A 7,404-nucleotide genomic window follows, 5' to 3' on the forward strand; every position below is an offset into this window, starting at 1 on the left:
GTTTTTCTAACTCCAAAATTTCCTTGGGATCACAAAACAAGAGAGAATTAATATGATAATCATAAGCAATATTGTTTTACGCTCTTATCAACTTCACCATGCAAAGTATTTTTAATGTGATTTCCACTATGTGTGTTTCTCTTACATCTCCATCACATATGAGCGTTGTCGTGATGATTGGAGTATCGATATTCCTTGCTGCATTTATAATCTCTTTGATACTAGGGACTCCAATAATAATGAAAAGTTTTAATGCTATTTATATTCCAGACTCTCCAATACTTTGGGCACGAGAGTCATTATGCCACAAGATACTCCTTTTGTGTGAGACATGTTGCGTAAGGTTGAGTTCCGACATCCGACAATCCTCCTGGTTTTATTTGTAATGTTTAATAAACAAATTTAAGGCAGCATAATGAATGAATTCCAATTAATGATTATATTTTACGAAAAACAATTTACGAGCATCCTAGCTACATCGTCATTTGGAAATGGGGCAAGCATCTCTGATTTTTCAACATAGCTTGACTGTAACTCTGGGCACAATTTTTTCTTGTAGATAGATCAACTCGATAAACCTCTGGCATAAGAGTTCTTTCCCTTGCAAGTTCTGTAACATAGTCTACATGCCCCTCGGATCACGTCCGAGCTCCATATGTAAACTCGTACAATACCATGCAAGCTAATGAAAACCATATACGACCTTTTCTCCTTTTCTTTTTGTGCTTAAATTAGTGTTAGACCGGAAAATAATTCTCCTCTTTGCCGCTAATATCTTGAGGCACTTTACTTACTAGCAGTGATCAAATTTGAAGGGCAAGTCTTAATTTCATTTAGAAGGGCACACATTTAGGTCGCACTTCTAGTAAATTATTTTCAAATTTCTTTTTATTTTTTCACAAACAAAAAGATACTACTATGTTAAAGGCTGCATTAGTAAATGAATTACTCTTACACGTGTGATTGAGAAATGTAACCACATAAGATCATATTTCACAGACCTTGAACTCAGCCACAATTGAATCAACTGTAGGGACAAAATCATAGTTGGAAACTGCATATGAGTACAAAATATAAACATATATACATAATTACATCTTAATGAAATTGAAATAAAAATAAAAATACGAAGAAACAAAAATACTTATATTAAAAGTATATGGAAGGTCTCATTTATAAAATTAAAAATAAATTCTAGCTTATATAGGAAGTATCAGTGTAATTCTAGCTTATAAACTTCAAATTTGACCAAATCACTATTCTATTGTCTATTAGAACTCTTTTGGAAAGCTGAGACTTCCAATATTTGCACATCTCAAATTATTGGAACTACAGTCCCTATACTTGGCCGCAAAATTGATCTAAGATAGCTTTTTCTTTCAGTTATAAAACTTTGACAGTTGTGGTCCTCCAGCTTAACATATCTTGTGCAATATCTTGCAATGATTACATTCAATATGTGTTAGAAAAACTTCACATACAAACTTGAAAAATATGGTTATGCTTTCATTTACAAAAGGCAAATGGTATAAAACTAAAAAAATTCACTTACCAAAATGGTTCATTCAAGTGCTCGATAAAGTAAGATAATGATGGTAATAAACACTGAAACTTACTAGTTCTTTCAATCTATTTTCATAGTGGAAGAGATTTTCGAGTTTTCATCTCTTTCCATTCATCATAAATAACATTCCAATCTACTTCATTTAGAGCATGAGGTGCACTGAGAGAGATAAACATTAACATATCCAATGTTTTTAAAGAAAGCCTTGACCTATCCTCATTTTTTATCCGATTTAATTTTGAAAAACCTCTTTCACAAAGTGTTATACTAGCCGGAATAACAAGAATTGCTTGCCATAGCTGCATTAAGCATGGAAATCCTTCAAACCATTCAATTTCACCTCCACATAGATTCCATGCTCCAAACATATGTTTCTTTGGGTAAAATTTATACATAGTACATATAAATTCATCCATTTCACCCATACATTTAATGTTGTCCACAAAAAGCAAGCCTCCAGCACTAAATTTTTCACATAAACATGTCAACCATCTTCTTGTTTGAGATTCTTTGTCATCCATATTCTCATAATAATTACGAGGACTAAAAACTTAGCTGCATTAAAAATAGGTAAATCTGTGAACCTTGCATTTAGAGAGTCAATCACCTTCATTACAAAAGCCTTTCCCAGCGTAATGCAGTCATCTAGTGTCGCTGATCTTTGTGACTTTGGCAAACTCTCAAACCTTAATTCATGTACATGTACTATACCAGTGCAATCTGCAAACTCAAGAGTTCCCTGTTGTGTTTTATTTAAGAAGGATGATGTATGCATTGCACCTGTCCCAAATGTGCCTTTTAGAAATCACTTATGAAGCAAGCTAATAGTGATATCCAAAGTTGTTCCAATAGATGTAATGTCAACATAATCCTCTTAAAACTTTTGATTCAGCTTATTTAATTCAATAAGCACATCTGCAAGTAAGTGGATGCAAAATTGAACTTGAAATATTGTAGCCATCTCATACATTTTTTTCTCCACTAACTCCCAGTCCCTTAACAAAGCAGGCATGAGCTTAACGAGTCTTTCCATGACTTTTCCTCTAGAAAGCCATCTAATATGATGAATTTGTAACACTTCTAGCCTTGTGATTTGAAATGACTCCATTAGCTCTTTCAATTCTCCATGTCTTTTAGTAGATTTCCCTAACCATGAATAGATCTTGTTTGCAAACTTATCAATAGCTTGCAACTCTTCAAAATAAGATGAAGCATCATTAGCTGCTAATGCTTCTCGATGAGCTATACAGTGGATATCTACTAAATGAGGGGCATGTCGACGAATCTTAGTAGATAAACCTTCACGAATACCCCTCATGGATGATGCTCCATCAGATCTAAATCCAACTAAATTTGTCATGGATAGATTCATGTCTGCTAAAAGAGATGTCACAGCATCATACATAGACTGTGATGTTCCATCCCTAATTTGTAGCAATTGTATGAATTTTGTAGCACATGGACCTCTTCCTTCATTGGTCAAATATGTAATATAAATAATCAAATGTTGCACCATAGTCCGATCAGTGCTTTCATCAACTAAAAGCTAGTAATATGGACTTTGGAAAATCTCATCTTTTAATTTTTTCCAATATACCTCCTTAGCAGCTTCTAGAAAGTCTTTTCCAGATGTTGTATTTGTATATGTTGAGTATTCATCTGTTAGAGGCATGTGAGGAGTGTTTTTATACCTATTCAAGTCACAAATTGGCTTATATACTTCCAAAGGTAAATCATGTATTGCAACAAAATACATGTTCTCAATAACTGATATAATTCTCTCTTTCTGAGTATCAACCATTAGTTCTACATGTTTTGTAATTGGAAGAGTACTTCGTTTACTATCTCCCTCTACAAGTTGCAAAGCAAATTTATGAGCCTCTGATGTTGCATGGATGTTTAAAGCACTAACTTGAAAGGTTGTGCTTCCATCTTTAGCAAATGGAGTTTCCCTTTTAAATTTTACACACCATGAACATTTTATCCTTTCAACACCATTAAAATCTTTTACAGCATAAGCCCATGGAAATCTCAACTTCCATTTGGACTTGAATGTTCTTTTGTACCTCTTGGATGTTGGTTCCTCTTCAAGAAGTTCTGCATTATCTGATTCATGGTCCTCATCCACATGATCATATACTTCATTTTCAGAAATATGTGGTTGATTAGAACATTGAGAGATACCAAATGCATTGGAAAGTGAAAGTTGTTTCAAATCCTTTTTGGGGCGACCAAGAGGTGGAATTTTATACCTATAGTCAACAAAACAAGAAATATAAAAATATAAATTAATATAAAAAAAAACATATTTTTATTTGAAAATAAGACAATATACAACAAAATTCATATGAAAACTAATGAAAAGCAACAAATAGATCTCACACACATAGGTCTGTTGATCATTGAAAATTAAAATTAACATTGATCTTCATGGAAGGTTATGCACATTGCTATCACCAAAATGAAATTTCTTCTATAACAAGGAATATCTCAAATAGTTTTTTAGTAATTGTAATGTATAAGACATCATGATTCACAAGGACAACAATCACAAAAAAGGGGATGCACAAAGCACACCAGCAGTTGGCAGTTTGAGTGGGGCAAGTCTATGCAGCATGTGTCATGTATGGATACTTCTTGAGAAGAGTTCACAAACACTTCCAACTAGAGAAGAGCATTAAGATGCTTCCTTTTGTCTCAAATGAAGAAAGTGATTCTCAGCAGTTGAATTACACCCACCCAGAATTAGAAGGTAGAAATTAGCAAGAAAATTCAGCTGTACAAGGTGGTGTGGCTGGATAATAAATAATGAATAAAAATCGTACACGATTATCTCCCAACATTGCTAACACCAGATTATTAGGATAGCCATGAATATTAACATGCATGGTTCCATGATTGTTATGTATGTTAACAAATACACATGGTTGAGAGTGGAGGTGGCAACTAGAAGTCCAAATTTCAATGCTCAACAACTGTACATTTGAATGTTATGGTTCTAATTACATCACACATAAATTTATAGATATGCATGTGTGTACATTTCAATGTTATGGTTCTAATTACATCTCAAATAAAATTACAAACATGAAAGAGTGCGCATTTCAATTGTTTCAAATACTCTTATTTTGTGTTTTGCTTTAGGAAAATAAAAACAACAAATGCCTCTATCTCTCTCTCTGAGTTGTTACATGCCTTTATTAGTGGAATATTTTTCTTCATCTATTTATCCTTCTTTTATACAGTAAAAAAAATACATTGAACAATGTACATATGTTTCAAATCATTCTGTTGCATCTCAAGTCAACTTGTTATAATGAACATAATATCGACTAGCCAACACATATAAACATATTATTACATGACATTGTAAAGCCATCACTCATTCTATCTTATTAATTATTATTGTCCTATATAAATTTATATCTATTGTTTTTTGTATGTTGGATTTCTCTATAATAAATTAACATTATTCATTTCACCATTGCAAACATGTGATATTAGACATCTCTAGGATTAAAATATAGGTAGATATACTTTGATCAATGTCATTATTGTATATGGATTTAAACAATACTTTGATTGATTGAATAAATTCCAATTTTTTTATCCTTCAAAATGCTTGTTTATATTTTTGTAAAAATAAATAAAGTGAATGAACAATAATCAATTCACTCATGAGTGTGAGTTTTTTCTAGTGTAATTAAATTTCTTTGTATATCATGACCAAAAACTTGTGTTTCTACTCTAAAATATAGCATTTTAAATTTCTTTGTTTAATTTAAAAAGATATAAAAAAATTATTTTCTTACTTCTTGATTTATAAAATTCAAATCCATATTACATTTGGTAAAAAAGATGATTGACATATTGAAAAATAAAATAAAAAACAAAAAAAAAAACTGTTGTTAAATCTTTTCCACTTACATCTTATTATTCTCTTTTTACTCATTATTCTTCTATGTTAATTTCATTAACTAAACTTTTATGTTCAAAATAAGTTATTATGAGAGACAATTGATTGTAAATCACTTTACCCTTAACTTTATTGGCAATGAAATTGATAATCTTTCAATTTTTGTTCCCCTTAAATGTCTTATATTGCGGTATTATTAAATCAATCTATGTATCATTTTGGTCTAGCTTCATGAATTAGAGTTTGGGATACATAATTCATTTGGGATACAATGTTAATGAAATTGATAATCTTTTAATGTTTGGTCCCTTTAAATCTCTTATATTGCGCTATTATTAAATCAATCAATGTATCACTTTGGTCCCTGTTCACCAATTGGACTTTAGAATATTCTGTTTAGAGCATACATTCATAGTCAACACAAATGTATGAGCAAAATTAATGGCCACTCGTTTGAAATTATTATTAATTCTTATAAACTGAATAAATTAAGCTTAATTGCAACTAGGATAGTTATTCAGACGTATAAAAATGATAACAGAACGCGAACGCAAAAGAAGCTCTGAGGAATCGAAGAAGGGTGTTGTATTTTATAGAAGACAAGGGATTAAAAAACAGTGGGTTGTATTCATAAGCGAGGCGGATTTGGAAAATTGTGGGCTGTATTTCTAATTTTTATAATTGATGAGGCGGTTTGGTGTTTGGCATGGGAGAGTTTGATAGATTTATGTGTGGGTAAGGGTTTTCAATCAAAATATTAAATTAAAGTATTGATAAAATATTCATATTACCAATTTAGATTGATTTTAATTTTGGATATAAAAATGCCATGAAGCATTAAATTTATTTTCTTTTATAAGTGTTAAAAGAGACATCAATTTTTTTTCTATTATAAACTGAATAAATTAATCTTAATTGCAACTAGGATAGCTTATTCAGTGCACACAAACTCTGAATTTAGATGCTAGCCTTTATACATAAGTTTCATCTGAAGGCGGCGTCAATCAATTGAATTGAAAGTGGAAGACACAGTTAAAATGAGAAGGACGATTCATTTTCATGTTGGCTGACACATGTTCATCACAAAGACATTTAGATGCCAACCCTTATTTCATATAATTAATCTGAAGCAGGCCATTACTTGAGAGTGGGGTAAGTCTGTAAAGCTTCAGCTTTATTTTTACCCGGCAATTTTAATGAGATTGCGACTGAATAAGCAGGGAAATGACTGAGACGGCATATGTACATTATTCTCTCTGAAAATTATATGCTTTTGAAAGAAACCAATCCCCATATTACTTGGTACCATCACTGCTGCATGGACAGAGGATAGTCTTTCAGGGTGAAGCTGATGAAGCACCGGACACTGTAACTGGGGACATTGTTTTTGTATTGCAATTGAAAGATCATTCTAAGTTCAAACAAAAGGGTGATGATGAAATGGACCATCCTATTGAATATTGATATTGAAATTTGATGGGGAAATAATATGATATTGATTTATTAAAAATGAGTACATGTTTATTTACAGATGACAGAGAATTGCCTGCTATACCGATCTGGACTAATCTTGTTATGTTATGACATGCATTTCCTCAACAAAACTGTCAATACTCATCAACCAGAAACCGAATAATTTCTTCAAACTCTACAAGGGACTAAAACAAGATTGTTCCCCTTCTCCATTACTATTTATTTTAGTTATTGATGGTCTGAGCAGAGGCATTCAGTTGGCTAGAGAAAATGGACTAATTGCTAGATGCTGGGTAATAAGAACCACTGGTATTTCACATTTCATGTTTGTGGATGACCTGTTGTTTTCTAGAAAAATAAAGTAAGCAAACTACAAGCATTCCACAACATATTTTCCAGATTTGGGGTGGCATCTATAATTATTATGAACAAAGATAAATATGTTCTCTGA

Source organism: Pinus tabuliformis, chromosome 2_2 (genome assembly GCF_031772625.1).
Source record: "Pinus tabuliformis cultivar Carrire ecotype Pingquan chromosome 2_2, CPIR1, whole genome shotgun sequence".
In the NCBI taxonomy this organism is placed as follows: domain Eukaryota; kingdom Viridiplantae; phylum Streptophyta; class Pinopsida; order Pinales; family Pinaceae; genus Pinus; species Pinus tabuliformis.